Below are 15,392 nucleotides of genomic sequence, written 5' to 3'. Positions count from 1 at the left end.
TAATTCTAGCACTTTAGGAAAGTACTACAGGGACTCTGAGCTCTAACTCCTGCCGGCTGGAATCAGAGATGCTGTAGAAGAGGTAAGTGACGTGAAGACAGAGGAATGCCAGGAACAGGTGATGTGAGAGAGAAAGAGCACAAAATGAGAGGGGTTGGTGTCAATGACAACAGAGGGACCACTAAGAACAGATAACTAGGAACAGCTAACATAAACCTTAGCTAACATCTAGCAAGAAAATGGGGATCCGGTAGGTTTCTCAAACCTTGCAGAACTATAGACTGAGGACAGATGGATTTCATGGTATGTAAATGACATACAGTAATTTTTTTTTTTTTTTTTTTTTGGTTTTTCGAGACAGGGTTTCTCTGTGTAGCTTTGCGCCTTTCCTGGAACTCACTTGGTAGCCCAGGCTGGCCTCGAACTCACAGAGATCCTCCCTCTCTGCCTCCCAAGTGCTGGGATTAAAGGCGTGCGCCACCACCGCCCGGCTAATTTTTTTTTTTTTCTTGAGACAGAGTTTCTCTGTAGAACAATCCTGGCTGTCCTGGAGCTCGCTCTGTAGACCAGGCTGGCCTCGAACTCATAGAGCTCCGCCTGCCTCTGCCTCCTGAGGACATACAGTAATTTAAACAGCCTGCTTTTAAAAGAAAAACTAAAACCCTCAAACTCCTCTCACTGCCTGGGTTCCCATGCACAAGGGAGAGCAGCCAAGGGTACCCTGCCCAGAAGCATCAGGGGCCAGCTCTGCTCCCATCTGATCTAACAGGCTCAGGACCGTCAGTGTCCTCCCCATCCCTCAAACCCACCAGGCAAATCAAGGAGTAGCCTGGGCTCACACTCATTTTAGATTCTTCTAGCAAACAGGCCTGGATGAGAGGCTTATATTTGTCTAGGGAACAACTTACCTCATGCAGGCCAATCGAGCTGAATGGCATGGCACCCGCTTACCCTCCCAGGCTCCATCTCAGGAAGCCATTGACCTGCTGGCCAAGTGTAGACTGTCACTACTCCGAGGCCGCTGGACCCATCCGAGACAGGAAGGGGACAGGCAGGCGTGGTGATTAAATGGGCAATGCTTCCTGAATATCGGTCATTAGATTCCTGATTAGAGTTAATAATCACCTAAGATTAGATCCTGCCGGCCGATGTGGGTCAAGAGGAGTTTAACTCGGCACTTAATGCCTCAAGATCACAATGAAGGAACAGAAAGGGTTCTGTGAATTCACGAATTTTAGCGAGTCTTACTTTCCCTTCAATTTCTTTCCTTTAGCAAAGGGAAATTCCGAATTCTTAGACCAAACGTGCTCTGAGATGCATGGTGGAGTCACTGTTAAACCTGTGCATGCATGCTTGGAAGGCCGCTGGACCCTCTATGCAGGGTCCTTCCACACCACAGGTCATGCTTCGTTACCCATCTGCCCCTCCTTGTAGCCAGGGAGAGAGACTGCAGAAGTGAAGCCATGGAAGGGAAGCATGGTCCCTGGGCTTTCTCACTGCTTGCTACATACTCAGGACAGAGGCTGGCACTGGGATGCAATAAACATCTGTTGAATAAATGCGCCTAGGAACAAGTGGCTGGCAGACTCCAAGAGAAGTCAGAGTGAGAAGAAACAGAGGTTCCAACTGTCTCTGAGTATGTGATGAGCGAAAGTCTCATATCCAGAGCTGGGGAGAAGGTTTGGGCAGTGAAGTTCCTGTCACATAGGAATGAGGACTGGAATTTGGACGCCCAGCTCTGGATACACATAAAATCTAGGCACAGAAGCGTGTATCTGCAGCCTAGCACTGGAGGGGCAGAGACGGGCGGCTTCCTGAAGCTCACTGGTCAGTCGGCCTTGCCAAATCAATAAGCTCTAGGTTCTGAGAGAAACCTGGTCTCAAAAAGCAAGGTAGAGAAGGCTAGAGGGCTAGCTCGGCAGCTGAGAGCATTTCCCAGCACCCACATTAGGCAGCTTGCAACTAACTGCCCATAACACTAGCTCCAGGGAATTCAATGCCTCTGGCCTCTGGATATACCTACACATGGATCGTGCGCACACGCACACACACATACACACACACACACACAATCAAAAGCAAAATAAATCCTTGTAAAGCAAAGAATTAAGGTGGTAAGCAATAGTAAAAGACCCCAGAGTTGAACTCTGGCTTTCATATGCATGCACACACACACGTGCACACACGCAAGCATACACCCCCACACACTTGCACCCTCTTCTGGGAAGAATCACAAAGACTTCACGGAGGAAGTGGCATTGGATGCAACCTTGAAGAAGTCTCAGTGAGTGCTTCTGCTGCCACCAAGCTGTGAGTGGAGAATGGGCGAGGAGGTACAAGGCTTCTTGCAGCTGTTGGGTCTCAGGGCCAACACTTTCAGGAAAAGTGACTCAGGAAAAGTCACTTTCACCAAGTCATATGTGAACAGACATCTCTCTCTCTCACACACACACACACACATGCTTTGACAGAAAAGCACCCATGTCAGAAAGCTCCAACCAAGGGAGGCTGAGGGAGGAACCTAAGAAGGAAGTCTTCAGTTGAGATCTGAAGGGAAGAGGCTACAGGACAAGAGAAGAGCTGGGTCAGGAGCAGAGTGCATGTCATCTTTGTCTGTGGAAGAAGCAAAGAGTAGAAAAAGAACTATAAGATGCCGGAGTGGAAATCGGCAGCCCGGGGGGGTGAGGGCTGTGCCTTTCTGGTCATCACTGAAACTCATGAGTGTCTGACATATGAGCTGATGAATAGTGGGAGAGAGTTAATAAGGCAAGCAAACTTCTACAGAGTTCTTACAGCCTGCCAGGCAGGACTGTCTATGAAAAGCATTGGCATTCAGCCCATGTATGGGCAAGGAAACTGGAGCACGGGCCAGGTAAAAAACCTGAGTCTGAGGGCTGCTAAGTGATGGGAGAGGACCCCGTTAGCTGTCCTGTTCCAAGCTTCCCCTTGTCCAGTTCAGGTGGGGGCCAGTGAGTGAGACGAGGATCAAGGAGAGGGGACAGTGCCAGGTGGCTCAGAATAAGACACACAGAGCTTGAGAGTCACGGCAAGGTCACAGGTGATGTCTGGACTTGGAGTTGGGAGAGAGATGGCAATAGCAGGGGCTGGGCAGGTGGTGGAGGGGCTGGCTGGGTCCAGGGGACTGGCCCTGAGGATTCTGAGAATCAGGAAGTCCATGTTATCTGGTCCTTTGGTAATTTGCCTTTGTGTGTCTAAATATGACGCTCTTAAAATAACCGGGGTGTAGATGTGTTCACTTTATGCTACAATACATATTGCCATCTCTCGAGGTCTAGTTTTCAATGACTTCCTTAGCTGAGGCTTCATTCTTACAGAAGTCTCCACTAAACCTCCTTTCAAACACGAGCAGGTAGTGTTTTAAAATACCTACTAGAGGCTTGGCATGGTGGCATGTGGGAGACCAGCTCCCACTTTTTTCCCCCAGGGTACTCTTGAGGAGTGCAGAATAAGAGATTTAGTTAGAAATATAGAGGGGAGAGACAGATAGAAACACAGGATAGCCTCAGGAGGACCTGGATCAAAACCCACCAGCCCCTTCTGGCTCTGATAAAGGGCTTTTAAAGGAATGCCAAGGGGTGGAACAAAAGACCTCCCCCTTACACAGCCAAGTGCAGACCCTTCCAAACACCTGGTAACCATGCATGTGGTCAATCCATCCCCTTATGCAGCCCTGCTGGGTAAAGCAAGCTCAGATCTCACTAGGAAACCTCTGTGGACCCCAACAGTGGCATGCACCTTTAATCTCAGCACTCTGAAAGCAGAGGCAGGCAGATCTCTTTGAGGTCATCTCCGGTCTCTGTGAGATCAGCCTGGTCTACAAACCGAGTTCCAGGACAGCTAGGGCCGTTACACAGAGAAACCCTGTCTCAGAAAACAAAACAAAACAGAACAGAACAGAACTACTAGAAAATGCTTTCTCCCACCAGGAAAGCCCCTTCTAAATTCATCCATTTCCCCAAAGGGTCACAGTTCATTGTAGAGTTGTGCTCTCTTAGTCAAGGAAGTCCCGGCTGAAGTCTTCCTCCAGGCTCCCATTTCTCCAAGCCTGTGCCTCTATTGCTATTGAGATTATCAGCTGCCCTTGAGTGTGGTTAAACATTCACCTCCCTTAGACTTCTGCCCTAGACACTAAAAGCTCCCTTTAGTAGATTCATCCAAGTAGAGAACAGGGCAAGGAAAAAGTCGATAACGTTTGGTCTCCAGAGTAAAAGAAAGTCGCTCAAACATTACTCTTCCTTCTGAATCCTGCTAAAGTCCCCGCTGCTCTCTACCTACAATCCCCGGACCCTGCAAGGAGCCTTCACTGGTCCCAGAGGGGAGATGTGCACACGAGGCTTCCTCCCTCCCCACTCCTTTCCTCTTGGCTGAGGTGACGACTTTCCTGTTGGCCTCTATATACCAGCCCAGGTGCACACTGCCCACTCCTCTCTCATGGTCACGTCAGGGTTCCAGGTTCAGTGGCAAGGGTGGGTGCCCTTTGTCCACCATCTTTGATCCACGCTTCCTCTAGCCACTTGTCCAACCTATGCTACTTTTGAATGTTCCCACTTTTGTCGTAACGCCTTCATGCATAAAATCCTCTCTGCGTCAGATAGAGGCACCAGGCACCAACCTTACCACTGCACGTTCCCTTGGTGGTGGTTGTTTAGCCCAGGCTATTCTAGAACTTGTGGCAATTCTTCTGCCTTAGATTCCCAAGTGTGGATTATAGGCATGTGCTTCATCCCACTCATCACGAGTCCTCCCAATTCTGTATTTCAAAGAACATTGGCTTGGGGCACATTCAGACACAAAGACCCCTTTCTTTGCTGCACACTTACTTTTCAAGCCTCCTTCTTCACACATCACTTTCTGTGTTGTGTACACCTACACATCTTTGCACACCTGAACTCTTTTTTTTTTTTTTTAAAAAGTGACTTTCCCATGTCAATACTCCACACTGATTACAGCAAGCAGGTCAGGCTCATTTTTATGAGCCACAGAATGTCTTTCCTAATGGAAAACACATTGGACAAAGTAACTTTTGAAGGAGAGATCATGGAGGTCACACTCTGAAATTTCAAGTACTTTAGGCTCCTGCTCACGAGGCGGCAGGCAGGAAAGGTGAGCCAGGCTTCCCCTGCCTGCAGCTGGTGACATCTGCAGTGTTTTCCAAAACGAGGCAATGATAACACTTGAGCAAAATGCTTCCCTAAATTGTGAAGTCCAAGGTCACCGCAACCACACACTGCCCGGCTGATTTCCATGGTCAATAACTTTCACCTACTCTGACATGCATGATCCCATGGCTGCCAAAGTTCAAAGTTCCCAGAACAGGTTTTTCTATATAGCATCACTCTTTATGCACAGGAACAGAAAGTGAGTGGATGGTGAATAAAACCCTCCCCCAGTGACCAAACTATGCCACGAAGCAGGCTGGTCTGTGACGGGAGCCTGGAATGCATCAGAGTGGTTTGGCTCGCGGTTCTAGACAGAACAGAGCAGGGCTCTGCTGTTGGCAAATCATTAGATATTACTTTGACCAATCGGAAAAGTCACCTGGGAAAACGTAGCCAAAACTTCTTCCAGTAAAAACCGTCTGCATTTAGCATGGAGGGAACACAGAAACACCTGCTTTGGGGCCACAGAGATTTGCCCCTTGCTGCGTGACTTAACCCTGCATTTTTACAAGCCATCTTGTTTCACCGTGAATGCTCACGTAAAGCTGCCTGCTAAGGTCTTGGTGTGCTTCAGAATCAGGCACATCCACCCATCCACCGCTAATTACTAGGTCGCTCCCCCTGCTACTTGTAGCTCGTCACCTCAAAGTAGTTATCACATAACCGCAGACTTGTTCAGTTACAAATGGCTGTCGAGAGCCCGGGGGGGGGGGGGGGGGGGGCTCACTCTTGATCCTACCCTAATCTTGAATTGTTCACAAGTTTCAATGACCTTTGGGACAATTAACCATTCTGTGCTCTACCCCTGACTCTTGGGATTCAGAGTGATGCTTTTTTAAAGGCTTCCTTGTATTCTTCCCCAGCAGAAAGTGTCAAGTAAGTGGATCCAATTAGAAATGCTCACTCCTCTTTTGTTTCCAAATCTCTTAAAATCCAGCCGAATAAAAGCAGCCTGAGGGGTGCTACCTGCAGGGCCATTTAATCTCTCCAGTTTCTCCTAAGAACACACATCCCACGCAAGACCCTTAGCCCATTAAATACATACACTTCAGGGCTTGGGAGATGGCTTGGTGGTTAAGGCACTGGCTGTTCTTCCAGAGGACTCGGGTTTGATTCCCAGCACCCACATGGCAGCTCACAACCATCTCTAACTGTAGTTCCAGAAGATCTAATGCTCTTTTCTGGCCTCCATGGGCACCAGGCATGCATGTGGTACATAGACATGCATGCAGGGAAAACACTCATACACTAAAAAATGTAAAAATTAATGCTACATGTCCCAACTCACAAAACTTTAACCATATTTCTCTATCAGCCAGGTATTAGTCATTTGAGTCCAAGGTCTTGCAGAAAAAAAATAGCATTTTTTTTAAAGCAGATCTTCAGGCTTTGTAGTATTTTTTTTAAGTCTATTTCACACACACTAGCTCCCAAATCTAGTGATAACTACAAACACACGGTTTTGACTGCAACCACTACATCTTAACCCCACTGCCACCGATACTATATCCTGGGCATGAGGGGAGCTGCCAGCAGCCAAGAGGTATCCCACTGTGGAAATGAGGGTATAGCACTTGCCAGCTCAGAGATACCTGCCCTTCCACCTAAGTGCCCTGCGCACAAGGGTATACAGCAGTGAGTTCTTGCTGATCTCAATTCTGTCAATCATTTACATATTCAATGAGATTCTACAAGTTCCTATAAAATCAGTCTGTGGTGCTATAACCCCCAACCCTCCATCCCCAACACCTCATCCCCACCCCCATCCTCAGGTCTCAGTGATCCGGACTCAGTGGGAGGGGCAGACTCTCCAGAACCATGGTGCCCGGCAATACCTAGACATGAGTCCCAGTAAGCTGCAGGAGGCTGCCCTTTAGTAGATCCCCCCAGTATGGTGTGGTCTAATGGGCATCTGACCTTTTGACATCGCACTGTTCTATCACCTACAAGTGCACTGAGTCACACTCGTAGCTATCCTGGGCCACACATAGCCTGCTGGCCATCGGATAGATCCCTCTGGAGGGAGGACACAGGCAGGGCTTGTCTGTCACCACCAAGACCTGGAGTCACATTCACATTCTAAGCTAACAGGAACCACTTACGATAATTGTGTTCTTACGGACAGAGAGCCCTCTGCCCTCTCCTTTACCTGTTTCAAACCGAAATCTGATGAGAGAGTATGGGAGGGTAGTCAGAAAGTCTCTTTCTCAAAGTCTCTGAGAGTTCAAAAAGCTGTGACAGCAACCAATTGGCTCGGGGTAGGTGAGCAACACGGGTGGCCCAGAGCCTGACGGCCCTGATGGCTACTCGGATGGGCACAGATGCTTTGGGCTGCTGTTTCTCAGTGTCCCAACCCTTCAAAGCGATCTAGAGAAGAACTTCAATTTCTGTTGAGAAACAGCAGCTTAGAGAGGTGGACGGAAGTCTGCGGCCTAGTAGGTGGCCGCTGAGAGGAGGGGACCCAAGTGTCATAATGAATGACATCACACCTTTCCTGCCATATCCAGGTGCTTCTCCAAGGCAAACTCTCCAATGCCCTTTCCTTTACACTGTGCAGACCCCAAACCGGCTCAGTCAACCAGGAAGATTTCATCCAAGATGGGGGGGGGGGGGCTTCACCATGTGACGTGCCCAAACTCTTCCAGGACACCGAAGTCATCACCTCTTGATGCTCAGCCATTGAAGGCTGCAGACACAGCACACACAGCCACACACAGCCACACACAGCCACACACACACACACACACACACACACACACACACACACACACCCTTGAAGAATAAGTAAATCCGTAGAACAGTCTAGAAAGCCACACGCACGGTGTTCTTTTCCGCCGGAAGCCCGATGCATATACAAAACGGAAATGCTCTCAAGGGAAAAGCGAGCTCTGTGAAACAGCACATGCTTCTCTCAGGAAGCTTTGACTGAAAACCCAAGCGCAGTGCGGGGGGGGGGGGGGGGGGGGGGGGGGGGGGGGCGTACTTCAGCCCAGCACGTGCTGTGAACGAGGCACCCTAGACTTGATGTCTCTTACCACCAAGACTTAAATTCTGTGCCTAATTTTCTCTAAGCCCATGACCCGAGATGATCTAGCTTATTTTGTGCATTAAAAGGGTTAAAGCCACAGACAAAGCAAATGATTGTCCCATACACAGAAACTATAGCTTATTGTTTCATTAATTAATCAATTTATTTATTTTCAAGACAAGGTCTCTCTGTGTAGCCCAGGTTAGCCTGGAACTCACTATGTAGCCCAGGCCCTGGAACTCACAGAGATCTGTCTGCCAATGACGCTCACATGCTGGGATCAAAGGCGTGCACCACCACTGTAGAGGGTGGCTGGTTGAGCCATGCCCTGAAGCACAGCCCCTAGTGAGGCAGCGGTAGCTGTTACTGCCCATGACCTTGAGGTACCTGTCCCTGGGGTGTGGCCAAAGGGGACCTTTAAGACCTGGGATGCACGTAAGCGGCTCTCTCTTGGCTACCTTGTGATTTGGATGCTGAGATCTCGGACCAAGCCGTTCAGCGTGGGACATGGCTCAGCTTTCCTGGACCCTATGATAAATCACCCGTGGTTGTGAGTTTACCCCCCAAATAAATTCCTTTGATCATTAAGCTGATTCTGTGGATTGCTAGTGATTTAATCACATTCTCTGGCGCCCAACTTTGCCCCCACATGGGAGAGTGGGTTGGCCATTCCTGGCCTTTTACCCACCCAGATAGCTTCCACGGATTGCACCCACATCCAGGGCGATCTGCCGGTACCAGTGGCAGCACAGATTTCTGCATTCTAACCACAAGCGCACCCCTTCCTTCTCCCTCCCAAGTTGCCACGTCTTTGTCCCGCACGCCATGGTAGCCTTGCATCCGTTCCTTAATTTGAGCTATTGTACAGGTACCAGCGCTTACTCGCTGCCCCCCTGTGGCCCATTCGAACTAGAACTGGCCACAGCTTACACATGCCCCCACCGGGTCCCATACACACCACTGAGCACACCTATTGTGTGCAAGTGGCCTCCATTCACCATGCAGCATGGGTGGTTCAGTGGTAGAATTCTTACCTGCCACACAGGAGGACTGGGTTTGATTCCCAGCCCACGCACCCATGGATAGGTATAGGGTATTAAGGCAGATTATTGTATACACTAGTAAACTAATTTAGTAAAGTACCAGCCTTAGATAATTTGCACTGTTATGGATTCTTGTATATTGATACAAATGTAAACTATTTTTATATTCCTATTTAAGATAATTTGTATATTGATACAGATACAGAACTATATTGTTGTAATGTACATATTTCTACTCCTATTTGAAATATTTTGTATATTGATACAAATATAAAATTGTATTTGTCATACTGTATGTATGTTCTACCTCCATTTAGGATATTTTGTATATTGATACATATTGTCATATTGCATATTGCACTATACATTTCTACCTCTGTTTAAGATATTTTGTGTATTGTCACAATTTTGAGGTCATTGTCCTTTTACTGTACATCTGTTTACAGACTGTTTACCCTGTTTATATGACGCCTTAGTCCTTAGGTTATTTCGGTAGATAAGACTTAGAGGTTTATAGTCACCCATGCTTGTCATCTCTATAGTTATGTTAGTTAGGTTGTCCAGATTTACAGATACATAGGTCAGATGGACAGGTAATTTTCAAACGCTTCACAGACCTAGAGAATATGACATTTAGATAACTTAGAATTCTGTTGATGTGAGACACAATTGGTCCTGGCAGCACTGATCTGATCCCGAGAGAATGTTGGGCTTTTTAAGACACTCTCTTTAGAAGTTTGTCTTCTTCCTGGTGCACAATGGCCTGCTGGGCAAAGAACTGACCTTACCTCGACTGCTGACAGTACGAATGCTGTCCTTTCTGGACGAGCGAGACACCAGGAAAAGTGACTACTGAACTCTGCCAAGACAGGGTAAGATGGTCTTTCAAAATTCCTGCTTCTGAAAATGGTCTGTCAGATACTCTAGGCCTGCAGCCAAAATAGATGCACCAACAATGCTGAGAAACATTAGGTGACTGTCCAGGCTGCCAGCTGTCTCTGTCTACTCTCACAAGACTCCTGAAAGTTGCTTGTGTCCTTCTCCTGTTTTCTCAGGTATTATAAATTCCTTCTGAGGTCTTTGAAGGGGTTGAAGACTAACAGTCACAGTTACAATCTTCTCATATCTTAGCTAAAACATACTAAGTACTAGATTCAAATTCTTCAGGATAGGACACCTTTTGGAATAATCTCTGTAACATGCCATTTACCTATGCTCCAGACTTCTCTAGATGTTAGTACGCGTCTCTTGTTTGATGTTGCTCTCACTGGTTGTAGTTCCATTTGTTTATGTCATTACCCTTTAGTTCTCCGTGATAATCATTCCCATTGTATATAGTTTTGTATTAGAACTTTCTTATTTAGACTAAAGGGGGAGATGTAGAGGGTGGCTGTTTGAGCCACACCCCTAGTGAGGCAGCTGTAGCTGTTACACCTGCCTATGATCTTAAGGTACCTGCCCCTGGGGCGTGGTTGAAGGAGAACTTTAAGACCTGGCTGGGATGCACATAAGCGGCTCTCTCTTGGCTGCCTCATGGTTTGGATGCTGAGATCTTGGACCAAGCCGTCCAGTGTGGGACATAGCTCGGCTTTCCCCGATCCTATGATAAATCGTCCATGGTTGTGAGTTTACCTCCAAATAAATTCCTTTGATCATTAAGCTGATTTCGTGGATTGCTAGCGATTTAATCACATTACACCACGCCCACTGAAACTGTATCTTTTAAAACAGTGCCTATTAAGCTTCCCAAATCAGAAATAAAAACAGAGGCCTTCTCCCTTCTGCCACCAAAAGCAGACATTCAACAGGCCACAACCTTAGCTACAATGCCACAAAGTTAGGACAAACATCGGCCACCAAGAATATCACCATCCCACATAGGCCACAAGAGTAAGCATGGGGAAAAGAATTCGTTGTAGTGAAAATGTATTTATCTCAAGCAAAGAGACATTTTAATTGATGTTTTGATAAAATCTTTTCAAACAATATCATAAAGCCACAAATAATCATAACATTTAGAAAAGGCACAGGGGTTCCTAGGCACAAAAGGCGAAGGTATCCATTCTCTCACTGCATTCCAGCTTCTTCATCTATTAACCATTATGAGGACAGTTATAAATTTCTAATTTGTAGTTTATCTGCTTGTTAACATTGCTATCATTGTTTGCTTATTTTTTTAAGAGAGGGTGTTACTGTGTAGCACTGGCTGGTCTAAAACTCTGTGTAGATCAAGCTGGTCTTGAACTCACAGAGATCCTCCTGCCTCTGCCTCCTGACTACAGGGATTAAAGGGATATGTCACCATGTCTGACTATTTTATTTGTTTTTGAGACAAGGTCCCATGTAGCCCAGGCTAGTCTCAAACTTATCATATATTTTTGATTCTCCTGCCTCTATCTCCTCAGTGCTGGGGTTACAAGCATGTGCCACCACACCTGGTTTATGTGGTGCCGAGGATCAAACCAAGGATCTTGTGCGTGCTAGGCAAGCACTACACCAACCGAGCTCCAGCTCTGGCTGTCATGTTTCTCATATTCCAGCATGAAAATCAGTTTCATGAGAAAGTCCATGGCTGTCTTGCTCATGAATGACACAGTAAGCATGAAAGAAATGAATGAATTATATATGCATTGGCTAAATACTGTATCTAAACCTAGTGAGATATTATACACTTTAAATGAAGCAAAAATACATTTTATTCACATGAAAATATTTTTTCTCAACCTAACAGTAAATAAAGCAAATTAAAAAAAAGTCTATGCAGAAGAAACATGTTTTCTCTTCTCTCACTCTTTCCACCCTTTACACACACACACACACACACACACACACACACACACACACACACACACACACAATCTTTAGGACTCTGTTTATAGGCTTAAAAAAATAAATTAAAAAGAACAACTTCAGCTTTCAGTACTTAGGAGACTGAGGCAGGAATATAAAGAATTCAAGGATAGCCTCTGCTACATAGCAAGATCCAGGCAAGCATGAACCACACAGCAGGATCCTGCCCTGCTAAGCAACACTGTGAGTCTGGTGTGTTTCCATACATGTTTACTAGGTGGGAAAAGAAACACTTTGCTTTTTCCTGTCCTTTCATCGACTACCAGGCCCACTGTCTCTGGACTTTTATATGGTCACTAAGGGATGGTCACCTGACTGTTTCTTAGGGCCATCCCTGCCATGGCTAATGATGAAACTCAAATACCACGTAGTCAAATTTATCTGAAAACAGCTAGCGGACAGCAGGTAGGTCTTACTAGTCAGTTTATAACCAGTCAGTAAGACCATTCCTAAAGCAACACCGCCTCCTTTCAAAGAGCGCCAAAGCAGCCTGCCATAAAGAAATGAAGTTCCCAGGGAAACAGACACACTCAGAGACGAAACATGGTTCCATCCATTTGCCTGGCTTTACAAGCCCTGGAAATGCATTTACTATTTCACCACAAAATAATCTACCCGACACCCCCCCTCCCCCAACTCTCCTGCTAGTCTGAAGTGCAACCCAAGACAGCATTTACAATATTCCAGTCTGGAAGCTCCATGAACCCTCTTTACCTGTGACGACAACGTCTTGCTCCTGAGCTGAACTTGCCACAAATGTCAGTTCCACCGGGAAGACAGGGCCTTGAACTTCAGCCTTGGCTGTAGGACATTAAGAAAGGAACCAGTTACGATATGTTCTCTGGATCCCCCCCAACTCTCCACCACCTTGGGAAAGTCACTGTGACCCTGCTGCCTGCAGCCACTACAGTGTTCCAGGGTCGCCCAAGAAAGTTCTGAGTTCCTCCCACAAGAAGTGCTAGGAGGGGAGGGGCCGTTCTGGTTTCCGTAGGGGAAAGAAGTGGGCTGGGGTTGGTGTGGGTGAGCAACCCCAACTGTGGTAGAGTGCCCCTCAAAGACTAAGACATTATAACACCATGGATTTTCTTAGAAAGAATCTTAACTTCGGAGAAACACTTCTTTCCTTTAAATTGAAAAAAAAAGTTTGGGAAAAGGAGGGATACAGTTGTTCCAGGCTAGTTGGAGTGGGCACTGGGGCAGAGTCACCCTCCCGCTGGCACTCCGGGCTCCCTTCATCCCTTGCAGGCTGGCCTCGCAGTCAGAGGCAGAGGAGACTTAAGTTGCCCCCACACAGGACCCGCTGTGGCACTGGGCTGAGAGGCAGAGACATAGGGTGGCTTTGGCACAGTCTCTATCTCCCCACTACGGTCAGGCGCAATGTGGGAACTGGTGCTCAAAGAGGGTCGCCTGCTGGTGACACGAACCCACAGGAGTTTCTCCAGATCCACAGGAGTGGCCGGGCTCAGTGATCCCAGGATCGGTCTGTCCAGTCCTCAGGTTACCTCGCCTCTGAGATCCCTGAGGGTCTCAGGAAACGCCCCCCGGTGGGTGACGCCCAAATGCACGGCGCCGTGGGAAGGGCGCGCCCCGATGTCCCCGCCCGTGGGCCCTCCCCTCCAGGGGACAACCAGAGGACCCAGCGTCGCTCCAATTCAAGGACTCCGCGAAGCCCCTAGCCCCACTACCAGCTGCGAACACCAGAGTTCGGAGCCGGCGCTCGGCACTCGCGGGGACCCGAAGTAGCCGACAGTTCCGCGGGCCCCCGAGAGTCGAACGCGTTCCCAGCCGGTGCCCTCGCCGGTGCCTGTGGGTCTCCAGACCCGCGCCCCTGGTCCGCGCGCATGCGCCACCGAGCCCCTCCTCTCCCTGTCCACCCACTTCACTGTCCCGGGACAGGGGACGCCTGGCTCCCGCCCCCGCGCGTGCCCTCCCGCCCCCGGGCACCTGAGGCTGCGCTCCGCCTGCGGGTCCGCGGGGCCAGCGCGCCCGGGGAGGCGGCGCCAGGCGGGGCGCGAGCGGCTGCCTCCGCCCCCGTCACCCCTGTCGTGGGGCCGCCGCGTCCCGGGCCCCGGCCCGGCACCGCCTCCGTGCGCCCGTGCCAACCGCGCCCCCACGACACGCGCCGCCCCTCGGACGTCCCCTGCGGGGTCCCGCGGCGAGGTGACCGCCCCGGAAACCCCGCCCCCTAGGCCCCGGCCGCGGCTCAGGACGAGACACACCCCCCAGACAGCAGCCCCTGATTGGCTGCTGCGGGGTGGGGCGGGGCCGAAGAGGCCTGGGGCAGCTCTCCCTGGCGCCCATTTAGTGACTTGGGGGGGGGGGGGGGCCTCCGCATCCGTTGGTAAACTGAGGCTGACCAGGTGTAGGGACTGCCCAAGGTCACCCGACGGGCGAGAAAGCCCCCCGGAAAGGGTACACTCCGACGAGAGTGCTCCCTGCCCCGCGCAGCAGCCCGGACTGAAGTTCAAGGCTGCGAGTGGGGTACAGCTTCCAGCCGTGTGCCCTCGGTGTGCTGGTCTAGACCGCCGAGCGCACCCCCAGAGTCCCGGGAGTTCGTGGGGTGGGGGTTAGCTGGCGGGAGGGATCTGATCTTCAAGGCCCCAGGATGCGAAATGGGGAGAAAGGAAGAGCGAGCCGGGGCACGCGGCAACAGGTGGCCGAGGTGCCAGGGTGGGTGTGGCGGGCGGGGAACTAGGAGGCTGAAGGGCATCGGGGACGGTCGCAGGGAGGCGCCGCCACCGCTCCGACCCTCCACCCCCCGCCCCGCCCTGCGCTGTGCCCCCTCTGCGTATGCTGGAGGATTGAGGGGTTGACCGTACCCAGCTGAGGTGCTGGGGCTCTGCCAACGGCCAGCACCGAGGGGTGGGGGGAGCGGGGATGGGGGAGAGGCCATGGCCAGGCGCAGCCGCTTTGTTTGCGTCGCCACTGGATCTCTGCTCACGGAATGCACAGGGCCCCCGGGGTGCCAACGCATCAGGATACCTCTCTTTGGGGAACGAAATGTGTGCTATGCCAGCCCTCCTCTCTGCCCTCACGCTGCTGCGCCTGCCACTATGCTATTTGTGGCGATGAGCGCCCGGGAGAACATACCCGGGAAAGGAAACTTTAAGTGCACATCTCTTTACTTGGGGAACTGGGGACCCGACCAAACTGTCACATTCAGGAACTTCTTTTAAACCCACCCTTGCTGATTAGCCTCATACCTGTGATGAACTTTGCCCCACCCTCCAGACACCCACAGAACATTCCCTACTTGTCTACTGGCAAGGCCTCCTTTTCTTGCTCACGCTG

General features: G+C 49.7%; 1 protein-coding gene across 2 annotated transcripts in view; it reads right to left on the bottom strand.

Annotated features, from left to right (window-relative positions):
• Positions 1 to 14,152, bottom strand: part of Ppara (peroxisome proliferator activated receptor alpha) — a 74,738-nt gene extending 60,586 nt beyond the window's left edge. The window contains exons 1-2 of one of the 2 annotated variants that reach the window (XM_052748562.1): positions 14,046 to 14,152; positions 12,816 to 12,902 (exon numbers count right to left, since the gene is read on the bottom strand). The gene's annotated coding sequence lies outside the window, so the exon portion shown is untranslated. Of the gene's footprint in view, positions 1 to 12,815; positions 12,903 to 13,525; positions 13,948 to 14,045 lie in introns of those variants that run through there. The other variant, XM_052748561.1, reaches the window with a different exon arrangement.
• Positions 14,153 to 15,392: the final 1,240 nt, after the last annotated feature.

This window comes from Peromyscus californicus, unplaced genomic scaffold (assembly GCF_007827085.1).
Source record: "Peromyscus californicus insignis strain IS unplaced genomic scaffold, ASM782708v3 Scaffold_20__1_contigs__length_68692818, whole genome shotgun sequence".
Lineage (NCBI taxonomy): Eukaryota > Metazoa > Chordata > Mammalia > Rodentia > Cricetidae > Peromyscus > Peromyscus californicus.
This window is presented reverse-complemented; position numbering and strand designations above follow the sequence as displayed.